At 45.3% G+C, this 15,256-nt stretch overlaps 1 protein-coding gene and 1 non-coding gene across 2 annotated transcripts in view; one reads left to right on the top strand and one right to left on the bottom strand.

The window, feature by feature from the left end:
- The window catches only part of LOC106590787 (semaphorin-7A-like), a gene marked incomplete at its 5' end in the record, with an annotated part of 53,243 nt that overhangs the window by 16,427 nt on the left and 21,560 nt on the right, over positions 1–15,256 (top strand). The gene's annotated exons all lie outside the window — the stretch shown is intronic.
- Positions 10,271–10,346, bottom strand: trnaa-agc (transfer RNA alanine (anticodon AGC)). The gene has a single exon. It is a non-coding gene; the product is annotated as a tRNA-Ala (tRNA).

The following is a 15,256-nucleotide window of genomic DNA, read 5'->3' as shown; positions in this document are numbered from 1 at the left end:
GGTGGGATAGAGACAGTCTGTTAGATGGTGGGATAGAGACAGTCTGTTAGATGGTGGGATAGGGACAGTCTGTTAGATGGTGGGATAGAGACAGTCTGTTAGATGGTGGGATAGAGACAGTCTATAAGGTAAGATGGTGGGATAGAGACAGTCTGTTAGATGGTGGGATAGAGACAGTCTGTTAGATGGTGGGATAGAGACAGTCTGTTAGATGGTGGGATAGAGACAGTCTGTTAGATGGTGGGATAGAGACAGTCTGTTAGATGGTGGGATAAAGACAGTCTGTTAGATGGTGGGATAGAGACAGTCTGTTAGATGGTGGGATAGAGACAGTCTGTTAGATGGTGGGATAGAGACAGTCTGTTAGATGGTGGGATAGAGACAGTCTGTTAGCGAGTGGGATAGGGACAGTCTAGTAGATGGTGGGATAGGGACAGTCTGTTAGATGGTGGGATAGAGACAGTCTGTGGGATAGAGACAGTCTGTTAGATGGTGGGATAGGGACAGTCTGTTAGATGGTTGGATAGAGACAGTCTGTTAGCGAGTGGGATAGGGACAGTCTAGTAGATGGTGGGATAGGGACAGTCTGTTAGGTGGTGGGATAGAGACAGTCTGTTAGATGGTGGGATAGAGACAGTCTGTTAGATGGTGGGATAGAGACAGTCTGTTAGATGGTGGGATAGAGACAGTCTGTTAGATGGTGGGATAGAGACAGTCTGTTAGATGGTGGGATAGAGACAGTCTGTTAGATGGTGGGATAGAGACAGTCTGTTAGATGGTGGGATAGAGACAGTCTGTTAGATGGTGGGATAGAGACAGTCTGTTAGATGGTGGGATAGAGACAGTCTGTTAGATGGTGGGATAGGGACAGTCTGTTAGATGGTGGGATAGGGACAGTCTGTTAGATGGTGGGATAGAGACAGTCTGTTAGCGAGTGGGATAGGGACAGTCTAGTAGATGGTGGGATAGGGACAGTCTGTTAGATGGTGGGACAGAGACAGTCTGTTAGATGGTGGGATAGAGACAGTCTGTTAGATGGTGGGATAGAGACAGTCTGTTAGATGGTGGGATAGAGACAGTCTGGTAGATGGTGGGATAGAGACAGTCTGGTAGATGGTGGGATAGAGACAGTCTGGTAGATGGTGGGATAGAGACAGTCTGTACGGTAAGATGGTGGGATAGAGACAGTCTGTTAGATGGTGGGACAGAGACAGTCTGTTAGATGGTGGGATAGAGACAGTCTGTTAGATGGTGGGATAGAGACAGTCTGTTAGATGGTGGGATAGGGACAGTCTGTTAGATGGTGGGATAGAGACAGTCTGTTAGATGGTGGGATAGAGACAGTCTGTTAGATGGTGGGATAGAGACAGTCTGTTAGATGGTGGGATAGAGACAGTCTGTTAGATGGTGGGATAGAGACAGTCTGTTAGATGGTGGGATAAAGACAGTCTGTTAGATGGTGGGATAGAGACAGTCTGTTAGATGGTGGGATAGGGACAGTCTGTTAGATGGTGGGATAGAGACAGTCTGTTAGATGGTGGGATAGGGACAGTCTGTTAGATGGTGGGATAGAGACAGTCTGTTAGATGGTGGGATAGGGACAGTCTGTTAGATGGTGGGATAGAGACAGTCTGTTAGATGGTGGGATAGGGACAGTCTGTTAGATGGTGGGATAGAGACAGTCTGTTAGATGGTGGGATAGGGACAGTCTGTTAGATGGTGGGATAGAGACAGTCTGTTAGATGGTGGGATAGAGACAGTCTGTTAGATGGTGGGATAGAGACAGTCTGTTAGATGGTGGGATAGAGACAGTCTGTTAGATGGTGGGGATAGAGACAGTCTGTTAGATGGTGGGATAGAGACAGTCTGTTAGATGGTGGGATAGAGACAGTCTGTAAGGTAAGATGGTGGGATAGAGACAGTCTGTTAGATGGTGGGATAGAGACAGTCTGTTAGATGGTGGGATAGAGACAGTCTGTTAGATGGTGGGATAGAGACAGTCTGTTAGATGGTGGGATAGAGACAGTCTGTTAGATGGTGGGATAGAGACAGTCTGTTAGATGGTGGGACAGAGACAGTCTGTTAGATGGTGGGACAGAGACAGTCTGTTAGATGGTGGGATAGAGACAGTCTGTTAGATGGTGGGATAGAGACAGTCTGTTAGATGGTGGGATAGGGACAGTCTGTTAGATGGTGGGATAGAGACAGTCTGTTAGATGGTGGGATAGAGACAGTCTGTTAGATGGTGGGATAGAGACAGTCTGTTAGATGGTGGGACAGCGACAGTCTGTTAGATGGTGGGATAGGGACAGTCTGTTAGATGGTGGGATAGAGACAGTCTGTTAGATGGTGGGATAGAGACAGTCTATAAGGTAAGATGGTGGGATAGAGACAGTCTGTTAGATGGTGGGATAGAGACAGTCTGTTAGATGGTGGGATAGAGACAGTCTGTTAGATGGTGGGATAGAGACAGTCTGTTAGATGGTGGGATAGGGACAGTCTGTTAGATGGTGGGATAGGGACAGTCTGTTAGATGGTGGGATAGAGACAGTCTGTTAGCGAGTGGGATAGGGACAGTCTAGTAGATGGTGGGATAGGGACAGTCTGTTAGATGGTGGGACAGAGACAGTCTGTTAGATGGTGGGATAGAGACAGTCTGTTAGATGGTGGGATAGAGACAGTCTGTTAGATGGTGGGATAGAGACAGTCTGGTAGATGGTGGGATAGAGACAGTCTGGTAGATGGTGGGATAGAGACAGTCTGGTAGATGGTGGGATAGAGACAGTCTGTACGGTAAGATGGTGGGATAGAGACAGTCTGTTAGATGGTGGGACAGAGACAGTCTGTTAGATGGTGGGATAGAGACAGTCTGTTAGATGGTGGGATAGAGACAGTCTGTTAGATGGTGGGATAGGGACAGTCTGTTAGATGGTGGGATAGAGACAGTCTGTTAGATGGTGGGATAGAGACAGTCTGTTAGATGGTGGGATAGAGACAGTCTGTTAGATGGTGGGATAGAGACAGTCTGTTAGATGGTGGGATAGAGACAGTCTGTTAGATGGTGGGATAAAGACAGTCTGTTAGATGGTGGGATAGAGACAGTCTGTTAGATGGTGGGATAGGGACAGTCTGTTAGATGGTGGGATAGAGACAGTCTGTTAGATGGTGGGATAGGGACAGTCTGTTAGATGGTGGGATAGAGACAGTCTGTTAGATGGTGGGATAGGGACAGTCTGTTAGATGGTGGGATAGAGACAGTCTGTTAGATGGTGGGATAGGGACAGTCTGTTAGATGGTGGGATAGAGACAGTCTGTTAGATGGTGGGATAGGGACAGTCTGTTAGATGGTGGGATAGAGACAGTCTGTTAGATGGTGGGATAGAGACAGTCTGTTAGATGGTGGGATAGAGACAGTCTGTTAGATGGTGGGATAGAGACAGTCTGTTAGATGGTGGGGATAGAGACAGTCTGTTAGATGGTGGGATAGAGACAGTCTGTTAGATGGTGGGATAGAGACAGTCTGTAAGGTAAGATGGTGGGATAGAGACAGTCTGTTAGATGGTGGGATAGAGACAGTCTGTTAGATGGTGGGATAGAGACAGTCTGTTAGATGGTGGGATAGAGACAGTCTGTTAGATGGTGGGATAGAGACAGTCTGTTAGATGGTGGGATAGAGACAGTCTGTTAGATGGTGGGACAGAGACAGTCTGTTAGATGGTGGGACAGAGACAGTCTGTTAGATGGTGGGATAGAGACAGTCTGTTAGATGGTGGGATAGAGACAGTCTGTTAGATGGTGGGATAGGGACAGTCTGTTAGATGGTGGGATAGAGACAGTCTGTTAGATGGTGGGATAGAGACAGTCTGTTAGATGGTGGGATAGAGACAGTCTGTTAGATGGTGGGACAGCGACAGTCTGTTAGATGGTGGGATAGGGACAGTCTGTTAGATGGTGGGATAGAGACAGTCTGTTAGATGGTGGGATAGAGACAGTCTATAAGGTAAGATGGTGGGATAGAGACAGTCTGTTAGATGGTGGGATAGAGACAGTCTGTTAGATGGTGGGATAGAGACAGTCTGTTAGATGGTGGGATAGAGACAGTCTGTTAGATGGTGGGATAGAGACAGTCTGTTAGATGGTGGGATAGAGACAGTCTGTTAGATGGTGGGATAGAGACAGTCTGTTAGATGGTGGGATAGAGACAGTCTGTTAGATGGTGGGATAGGGACAGTCTGTTAGATGGTGGGATAGAGACAGTCTGTTAGATGGTGGGACAGAGACAGTCTGTTAGATGGTGGGACAGAGACAGTCTGTTAGATGGTGGGATAGGGACAGTCTGTTAGATGGTGGGATAGAGACAGTCTGTTAGATGGTGGGATAGAGACAGTCTATAAGGTAAGATGGTGGGATAGAGACAGTCTGTTAGATGGTGGGATAGAGACAGTCTGTTAGATGGTGGGATAGAGACAGTCTGTTAGATGGTGGGATAGAGACAGTCTGTTAGATGGTGGGATAGAGACAGTCTGTTAGATGGTGGGATAGAGACAGTCTGGTAGATGGTGGGATAGAGACAGTCTGTACGGTAAGATGTTGGGATAGAGACAGTCTGTACGGTAAGATGGTGGGATAGAGACAGTCTGTTAGATGGTGGGATAGAGACAGTCTGTTAGATGGTGGGATAGAGACAGTCTGTTAGATGGTGGGATAGAGACAGTCTGTTAGATGGTGGGATAGAGACAGTCTGTTAGATGGTGGGATAGAGACAGTCTGTTAGATGGTGGGATAGAGACAGTCTGTTAGATGGTGGGATAGAGACAGTCTGTTAGATGGTGGGATAGAGACAGTCTGTTAGATGGTGGGGATAGAGACAGTCTGTTAGATGGTGGGATAGAGACAGTCTGTAAGGTAAGATGGTGGGATAGAGACAGTCTGTAAGGTAAGATGGTGGGATAGAGACAGTCTGTTAGATGGTGGGATAGAGACAGTCTGTTAGATGGTGGGATAGAGACAGTCTGTTAGATGGTGGGATAGAGACAGTCTGTTAGATGGTGGGATAGAGACAGTCTGTTAGATGGTGGGATAGAGACAGTCTGTTAGATGGTGGGATAGAGACAGTCTGTTAGATGGTGGGATAGAGACAGTCTGGTAGATGGTGGGATAGAGACAGTCTGGTAGATGGTGGGATAGAGACAGTCTGTAAGATGGTGGGATAGAGACAGTCTGTTAGATGGTGGGATAGAGACAGTCTGGTAGATGGTGGGATAGAGACAGTCTGTTAGATGGTGGGATAGAGACAGTCTGTTAGATGGTGGGATAGAGACAGTCTATAAGGTAAGATGGTGTGATAGAGACAGTCTGTTAGATGGTGGGATAGAGACAGTCTGTTAGATGGTGGGATAGAGACAGTCTGTAAGGTAAGATGGTGGGATAGAGACAGTCTGTTAGATGGTGGGATAGAGACAGTCTGTTAGATGGTGGGATAGAGACAGTCTGTTAGATGGTGGGATAGAGACAGTCTGTTAGATGGTGGGATAGAGACAGTCTGTTAGATGGTGGGATAGAGACAGTCTGTTAGATGGTGGGATAGAGACAGTCTGTTAGATGGTGGGATAGGGACAGTCTGTTAGATGGTGGGATAGAGACAGTCTGTTAGATGGTGGGATAGAGACAGTCTGTTAGATGGTGGGATAGAGACAGTCTGTTAGATGGTGGGATAGAGACAGTCTGTTAGATGGTGGGATAGAGACAGTCTGTTAGATGGTGGGATAGAGACAGTCTGTTAGATGGTGGGATAGAGACAGTCTGTTAGATGGTGGGATAGAGACAGTCTGTTAGATGGTGGGATAGGGACAGTCTGTTAGATGGTGGGATAGAGACAGTCTGTTAGATGGTGGGATAGAGACAGTCTGTTAGATGGTGGGATAGAGACAGTCTGTTAGATGGTGGGATAGAGACAGTCTGTTAGATGGTGGGATAGAGACAGTCTGTTAGATGGTGGGACAGAGACAGTCTGTTAGATGGTGGGATAGGGACAGTCTGTTAGATGGTGGGATAGAGACAGTCTGTTAGATGGTGGGATAGAGACAGTCTATAAGGTAAGATGGTGGGATAGAGACAGTCTGTTAGATGGTGGGATAGAGACAGTCTGTTAGATGGTGGGATAGAGACAGTCTGTTAGATGGTGGGATAGAGACAGTCTGTTAGATGGTGGGACAGAGACAGTCTGTTAGATGGTGGGATAGAGACAGTCTGTTAGATGGTGGGATAGGGACAGTCTGTTAGATGGTGGGATAGAGACAGTCTGTTAGATGGTGGGATAGAGACAGTCTGTTAGATGGTGGGATAGAGACAGTCTGTTAGATGGTGGGATAGAGACAGTCTGTTAGATGGTGGGATAGAGACAGTCTGTTAGATGGTGGGATAGAGACAGTCTGTTAGATGGTGGGATAGGGACAGTCTGTTAGATGGTGGGATAGAGACAGTCTGTTAGATGGTGGGATAGAGACAGTCTGTTAGATGGTGGGATAGAGACAGTCTGGTAGATGGTGGGATAGAGACAGTCTGTTAGATGGTGGGATAGGGACAGTCTGGTAGATGGTGGGATAGAGACAGTCTGGTAGATGGTGGGATAATCCTATTCTACTACCACATATTGACAGTTCAAGATCCATGTGTGTGTGTGTGTATAGTGCGCTTGTTATCGTGTGTGTGTGTGTGTGTGTGTGTGTGTGTGTGTGTGTGTGTGTGTGTGTGTGTGCGTGTGTGTGTGTGTGTGTGTGTGTGTGTGTGTGTGTGTGTGTGTGTCTATGTTTGTGTCTCTTCCCAGTCCCCGCTGTTCCATAAGGTGTATTTTTATCTGTTTTTTAAATCTGATTCTACTGCTGCATCAGTTACTTGATGTGGAATAAAGGTCCATGTAGTCACGGCTCTATTTAGTACTGCTCTCCTCCCATCGTCTGTTCTGGACTTGTGGGACTGTGACGAGACAAAGAGTTGGCAGCTATTTCCTCATCAGAGAGGTTCAAAACTCCTCTACCCTGCCAAGCGGTCTAGTCTCTACCCCGTGCTAAGAGAAACTTTGTCTTAGAAGGTCAGCTTGTAGATACGCTTGGAGAAAACCATACCGTTCCAGACTCAAATACTCTTCTCTGTTACAAATAGGCGAATAAAGTTCTTCAATTATTGACAGAAGAAATTGAAAACCTGAAGGCAAAGCCTTGCCCTGTCATGTCGTCGTCAGGGCTGTGCTTTATGAGGTAGGTAAACAGTAGCCTTGGTATCCAGTCTTTGCACACCTGGTTCCTCAATTTATGTCAGATTTTGGAAACAATCTGACTCATCGTGAGATTTGGCAAACCGTGTTTTTTCTGTCGTTAGTCAGCAACAGGGAAGCTGCTGTATGAGATGAGCAAACAGCAACCAAATACTGGTCCCGCTTTAAATCACGTTCAGTTTATAAAGGCTTCATGATGGCTTCATAAGCACTACATACATTTTGTTACAAAGCGTCTATAAACCGTATGTCATGCTTTTTTAATAAAGGGTTCATAAATGAAGGCATATAACTGTGTGACATAATCACTAATGTCAAATGCGTCACTATGTCGTTATGTGATGTAAACGTGTGCTTTATAAAGGGTGACGTGTTGCGCTGGTCTCCATGGGAACAGAACAGGAACACCTGGAGCGGCAATCTCATGTTGAACTACTCCACACACACACACACACACACACACACACACACACACACACACACACACACACACACACACACACACACACACACACACACACACACACACACACACACACACACACACACACACACACACACATACACACACACACACACACGCAAGCTTTGCAGGTCCATCAACCCATGTAAATACCTCTCTTCAGTAACCTGTGGATCATCAGAACCTTCATAAATCAGCAGGACGTTAATACCCTATTCATTGTCGTGTCCTGTAACACTTAGTTTGAAGAGAGACTCCTTCGGTCATTCATAAAACATCTATAAAGACTATCACATGATGCTCTACATCATTTAAAGTCAGACACCTTTGGTCATTCATAACGGCTTAATGATGTAAACACAAATGTATTAACACTAAGGGAATTCTCACTAACAGCCAGGGTTGGGTAAGTTACTTTCTGAATGTAATCCGTTAGTTACTAGTTACCTGCCCAAAATGTTAATCAGTAATGTACCTTCTGGATTACCCCAAACCCAGTAACATAATCTGATTACATTCAGTTACTTTTAGATTACTTTCCCCTTGAGGCGTTAGAAGAAGACAGCAACGCATGTTACCAATTGAACGACATCTATTGCAGGATAAATCAATGTTAAAGTTTACACAGCTGGTCATATATGGATGCTAAATTGTACTTTATGGGTTGGTTATGTAGGCTTCTAACCCGTTGCTTTCTACTACATATAATAATACGATTAAATTACATCTTCAAGAATCTTCAACTTGGAAATATAGAAGTATAAATTAGCCAAATTGTTTTTACCTGAGCATGACCCCCAAAACTAAGGACTTATTAGCCAGCCCTACTCTGTTGTTTATGATAGTGTTGTCATGGAGGACTGATTGGGGCTCGTTGATTAGAGTTGAAAAATAAATGCTGTGCTCGTGGAATGGCTTTGAGCACTACTGAGAAGTACTATTTACATGGGAAGAACAAATGCCATATGCTGCATTTGCTAGTCTATTGTTTACCTTTTTGTTGCTGACACTTTGATAATATCCATCTGTTTTAAAGGACAAATCCACAGATGAAACAATAACCAAAACCGTCACCTCGCCTCTGTTTTGGTAAAAAAGCCGAGAAATGTAACCACACTCTGAGATTAATAGACAGAGCTATGGATGATATAAAAAAATTATTGTTTTTAACCATGTTATGAGGCTATACTGTTGTCATGACCAGGTCCTTTTCTGGGTGTAGATCCTGGCTTCCAGCCTCTCTCACTCTTTCCTACGCCCAGGTTCTGTTATCTCAGGTACAAAGATCATAACCCAAAAACCCGGAAATACTAAATCAAACACCCTTTTCCCAAAACACCACCCCGAACCACATAAAACAAATACCCTCTGCCACGTCCTGACCAAACTACAATACCAATTAACCCCTTATACTGGCCAGGACGTGACATTATCCTCTGCAGCAGAGGTAACTCTGGGTCATCATTTCCTGTGGCGGTCCTCATGAGAGACAGTTTCATCATAGCTCTGAAATATGAAAACATTTAATTATAATAATGGAATTTTGGAGCAAAAAAACTGAAGTAGACAAAAAATTCAAACCAAATTTGAAAATGCCCAACCAACGTTTTTTGTTGTCTATGACCACTTTAGAGTCCTGCAGCACAGCATTTTGTGGGTGAAGTTGAAGTCAGGTCCAAAGAGGGGAAGAAGCTGGACCATCCTATAAATATTTATATAATATATACAATTTACAGGAACCAATTTAGCAGACACTTTGAGCCAAAGCGACTTACAGTCGTGTGCGAATACATTTTTTATGTATGGGTGGTCCTTTGGATTTGAACACCTTATCATGGTGTTGAAATGCTCTACCAAGATGCATCACAGGGTTATGAATGATTTGTGAAGACTCAATTTAATTTGATTTATAAAGCCTTTATTAAGCCGTGCTTATGCCACCCTTTATAAAGCACAGGTTTATGTCTTTTTTATTTATTCTTTTTTACATAGTTGTTTATGTCACATTTGACATTGGTGGTTATATCACACAGTTCTGCCACATTTATTAACCCTTTATAGAGCATGCCATACAGTTATAGATGATTTGTAACACGTTTATGAAGGCTTTATGAAGCCTTTATAACCTGCATGCCATTTTAAAGTGGGACTCAAATATTGTGTGCACGCTCTCTACTGGCCAACTACTTGATGTATTACATTGATGTCAGAAGGTGAACAGTGGTTTTCTCACGGTGCATAATGTTTCCTGTGATCTTGTAATAAATATAACAAGTGTAGGTGAAGGAAGTTGAACTCACAGAGTTGAGTTAGTCTGAGAACGACGCCTATATTGTTTTCAGTTTGATATTTCCTCCATCCATCTACAGTACGTATTTTTGTATCTACCTTTTTAGATATATATCGTGTGACTAGTACACAGTAAGACATTTACATTACATTTTAGTCATTTAGCAGACGCTCTTATCCAGAGCGACTTACAGTAGTGAATGCATACATTTCATACATTTTTTTTTTTTTTTTTTTCCTGTGCTGGCCCCCCGTGGGAATCGAACCCACAACCCTGGCGTTGCTAACACCATGCTCTACCAACTGAGCTACAGGGAAGGCTAAGACATCTATTATTGTCTCTGAAAACGGGGGAAGGAGAGGAGATGGAAAATGTTTACCAGGGCCATTGATACTCACAGTTTATGAGAACCTGAGACCTGGGCTAGTGGTTAGTGCTGCCTTCCGTCTCCTGTAACACGACGCCGACCTTAAGAGACCAGGAAGTGTTTTTCCATCCAGCTCAGATGCAGTTCAGTGGCTGCTGATTTAGACCCACTGGGGGGAGAAAAAAAACAACATTGTTTCATTTCAACCCAAAAAAATTCAATGGGATGATGTTGAATCAATGTGGAAAACTGATTTTGGAATTTAATTTTAGTTTTTGTTGATTTCACGTTGGATTAGATGTATATTAGCAGTGTTTTCCATTCAGTTCAGAACCAGTTCAGACCCAGTTCAGATCCAGTTCAGAACCAGTTCAAACCCAGTTCAGAACCAGTTCAGACCCAGTTCAGAACCAGTTCAGAACCAGTTCAAACCCAGTTCAGACCCAGTTCAAACCCAGTTCAGAACCAGTTCAGACCCAGTTCAGAACCAGTTCAAACCCAGTTCAGACCCAGTTCAAACCCAGTTTAGACCCAGTTCAGACCCAGTTTATACCCAGTTCAGAAACAGTTTAGACCCAGTTCAGACCCAGTTTAGACCCAGTTCAGACCCAGTTCAAACCCAGTTCAAACCCAGTTCAGACCCAGTTCAGACCCAGTTCAAACCCAGTTCAGACCCAGTTCAGACCCAGTTCAAACCCAGTTCAGACCCAGTTCAGACCCAGTTCAGACCCAGTTTAGACCCAGTTCAGACCCAGTTCAGACCCAGTTTAGACCCAGTTCAGACCCAGTTCAGACCCAGTTTAGACCCAGTTCAGACCCAGTTCAGACCCAGTTCAGACCCAGTTTAGACCCAGTTTAGTGGTTACTGACCTACAGTGTGTTTGACCTACCTATCCTGGCTTAACGCCTCCACTAGTCATGGCATAATGAGACCATTCCTATTGTACACTAGATATTCAAAAGTATGTGGACACCCCTTCAAATGACAAGTCGGATGGAAAATTACTGAGGATAATAGCGGATGATATTGCCACTCCTATTTGCCACATCTTCAATTTCAGCCTACTAGAGAGCAGCCCAGCTATTTGTTGGAGAAGACTGTATATACTGTAATGTAGGCTAACCATACCACCAGGGGAATCTTCAAAGCCACTAACATTCTAGCTACTGTATTTAAAAAAAAAAATAATTAGTATGTGAAGAGATTGGAACAGAACCATCTGTGTAGATAAACACTACATGGCCTTCAAAAGACTAAACTTCCACTGTGAGACATCTATCTCGGTTCCCATGTTTGTTACTGGTCCGATTTTTAAAGGGGTCACAGTTGTGGAAACATTGAAATGAAGGCTTGGTTCTTCTTCAGTGTCTTTGTTCTGATGATGTCATCGTTGTGCAGCGGCATAATGAGGATGGTGATGATGATGGTGGTGGTGAGGATGATGGGGATAATAATGGTGATGGTGATGATGATAATGTTGATGATGGTGATGGTGATGATGATGGTGATGGTGGTGATGGTGATGAGGATGATGGTGATGAGGATGATGGTGGTGAGGATGATGATGTTGATTATGGTGATGAGGATGATGGTGATGAGGATGGTGGTGGTGGTGATGGTGGTGATGGTGATGATGATAATGTTGATGATGGTGATGATGATGGTGATGGTGATGGTGGTGATGGTGATGAGGATGATGGTGGTGAGGATGATGGTGATGGTGGTGATGGTGATGATGATGATGATGATGGTGATGAGGATGATGGTGATGAGGCTATACTGTTGTCATGACCTGGTCCTTTTCTGGGTGTATATCCTGTCTTCCAGCCTCTCTCACTCTTTCCTACACCCAGGTTCTGTTATCTCAGGTATTAAATTCCTGGCATGGGACTCTCTCCCGCTGGCCATGCAGTATGGAGAGAATTTACACAGTAGAACAAAGGAACTTCTACTACATCACAGAATTTGAGAACTGGACAATATCCATATTTTTGGAGAATGTGTAAACGGTCTCTATTGCCACTCCACACTGCCCTTTCTCACCTGGACAAAAGGAACACCTATGTGAGAATGCTGTTCATTGACTACAGCTCAGCGTTCAACACCATAGTGCCCACGAAGCTCATCAATAAGCTAAGGATCCTGGGACTAAACACCTCCCTCTGCAACTGGATCCTGGACTTCCTGATGGGCCGCCTCCAGGTGGAAAGGATAGGTAACAACACGTCTGCCACGCTGATCCTCAACACTAGGGCCCCTCAGGGGTGCGTGCTCAGTCCCCTCCTGTACTCCCTGTTCACCCACGACTGCACGGCCAGGCACGACTCCAACACCATCATTAAGTTTGCCGACGACACAACAGTGGTAGGCCTGATCACCGACAACAATGAGACAGCCTATAGGGAGGAGGTCAGAGACCTGGCAGTGTGGTGCCAGGACAACAGCCTCTCCCTCAATGTGAGCAAGACAAAGGAGCTGATTGTGGACTACAGGAAAAGGTGGGCCGAACAGGCCCCCATTAACATCAACTGGGCTGTAGTGGAGCGGGTTGAGAGTTTCAAGTTCCTTGGTGTCCACATCACCAACAAACTATCATGGTCCAAGCAAACCAAGACAGTCGTGAAGAGGACACGACAAAACCTATTCCCCCTCAGGAGACTGAAAAGATTTGGCATGGGTCCTCAGATCCTCAAAAGGTTCTACAGCTGCACCATCGAGAGCATCCTGACCGGTTGCATCACCACCTGGTATGACAACTGCTCTGCCTCCGACCGTAAGGCACTATAGAGGGTAGTGCGAACGGCCCAGTACATCACTGGGGCCAAGCTTCCTGCCATCCAGGATCAAAAGGCTCCTCAACTGCTCCTACACCCAAGCCATTAGACTTGGTACCGGTACCCCCTGTATTTAGCCTCGTTATTGTTATTCTTATTGTGTTACTTTTTATTATAACTTTTTATTTTAGTCTACTTGCTAAATATTTTCTTCTTCTTGAACTGCACTGTTGGTTAAGGGCTCGTCAGTCAGCATTTCACGGTAAAGTCTGCACTTGTTGTGTTCGGCGCATGTGGCAAATAAAGTTTGATGTTGAGATGTGTCTGTTACTTGAACTCTGTGAAGCGTTTATTTGGGCTGCAATTTCTGAGGCTGGTAACTCTAATGAACTTATCTGTCACGGGTATCGTCGGTGAAGGAGGACCAAAATGCAGCAGGACTGTGTTTGTTCATTTTGAACATTTATTAAGTCAAAATGTACCAGATTGTGAACACGCACCTCCAGGCTAGTGCGGGAGCGGGAACAGGACGAGTCGGACTGGGTTGACGCACTTCCGGGTCCGCACGAGAGACAGGAGCTGGAAACCCAGGGCTATGGAGGCGCACAGTCGGTCTTGATCTTACCTCCTGCACAACCCGTCTTGGCTGGATGGAACTAGTAGCCCTGTACGAGCGGGGTGCTTGTACAGGGCAGACTGGGCTGTGCAGGGGCCTGATGGTAGCCGTGCGTAGAGCGGGAGTTGGGTAGCCTGGTCCTCGGAGGCGTACCGGCGACCAGATGCGCTGCGCAGGCATCCTCCTACCAGGCTGGATGCCCGCTCTAGCACGGCACCTGCGAGGATTTCAAGTTGAATTAGATGTATATTAGCAGTGTTTTCCATTCAGTTCAGAACCAGTTCAGACCCAGTTCAGATCCAGTTCAAACCCAGTTCAGAACCAGTTCAGACCCAGTTCAGAACCAGTTCAGAACCAGTTCAAACCCAGTTCAGAACCAGTTCAGACCCAGTTCAGAACCAGTTCAGAACCAGTTCAAACCCAGTTCAGACCCAGTTCAGAACCAGTTCAAACCCAGTTCAGACCCAGTTCAAACCCAGTTTAGACCCAGTTCAGAACCAGTTCAGAACCAGTTCAAACCCAGTTCAGACCCAGTTCAAACCCAGTTTAGACCCAGTTCAGACCCAGTTTAGACCCAGTTCAGAAACAGTTTAGACCCAGTTCAGACCCAGTTTAGACCCAGTTCAGACCCAGTTCAAACCCAGTTCAGACCCAGTTCAGACCCAGTTCAGACCCAGTTCAAACCCAGTTCAGACCCAGTTCAAACCCAGTTCAGACCCAGTTCAGACCCAGTTCAGACCCAGTTCAAACCCAGTTTAGACCCAGTTCAGACCCAGTTCAGACCCAGTTCAGACCCAGTTTAGACCCAGTTTAGACCCAGTTCAGACCCAGTTCAGACCCAGTTCAGACCCAGTTTAGTGGTTACTGACCTACAGTGTGTTTGACCTACCTATCCTGGCTTAACGCCTCCACTAGTCATGGCATAATGAGACCATACCTATTGTACACTAGATATTCAAAAGTATGTGGACACCCCTTCAAATGACAAGTCGGATGGAAAATTACTGAGGATAATAGCGGATGATATTGCCACTCCTATTTGCCACATCTTCAATTTCAGCCTACTAGAGAGCAGTGCCCTCAGAAAAAATAGTTTGACCAGAAACAATGCTATTTCACAGTAAACAAATTGACAACAGACTTTCAGCACGCTTATAGAGAAGGACATTCAACAAGCACAGCACTTACACAAATGACTGATGATTGGCTGAGAGAAAATGATTTAAAAAAAGATTGTGGGGGCTGATTTATTACAGGCTGACTACACCGCCCGCGTCGCGTGCGCTCGCGTTGCAAAATTAATTTAGACATACATGTTATTCAATAATTGCACCCACACTGTTCGCACGCGCCGAAGAGCATCTGCGTTGCCAAGGGCTAAAATAGAAGTCAGTTCTATTTCTGACGCAGATCATGCTGCAAGTCCTGCCTCTCCCATCTCCTCATTGGTTTATAGAAGCAGGTACCCACGT

This window comes from Salmo salar, unplaced genomic scaffold (genome assembly GCF_905237065.1).
Source record: "Salmo salar unplaced genomic scaffold, Ssal_v3.1, whole genome shotgun sequence".
NCBI classification, from domain to species: Eukaryota; Metazoa; Chordata; class Actinopteri; order Salmoniformes; family Salmonidae; genus Salmo; species Salmo salar.
Note: the sequence above shows the minus strand (reverse complement) of the source record. Positions and strands in the feature narration are given on the sequence as shown.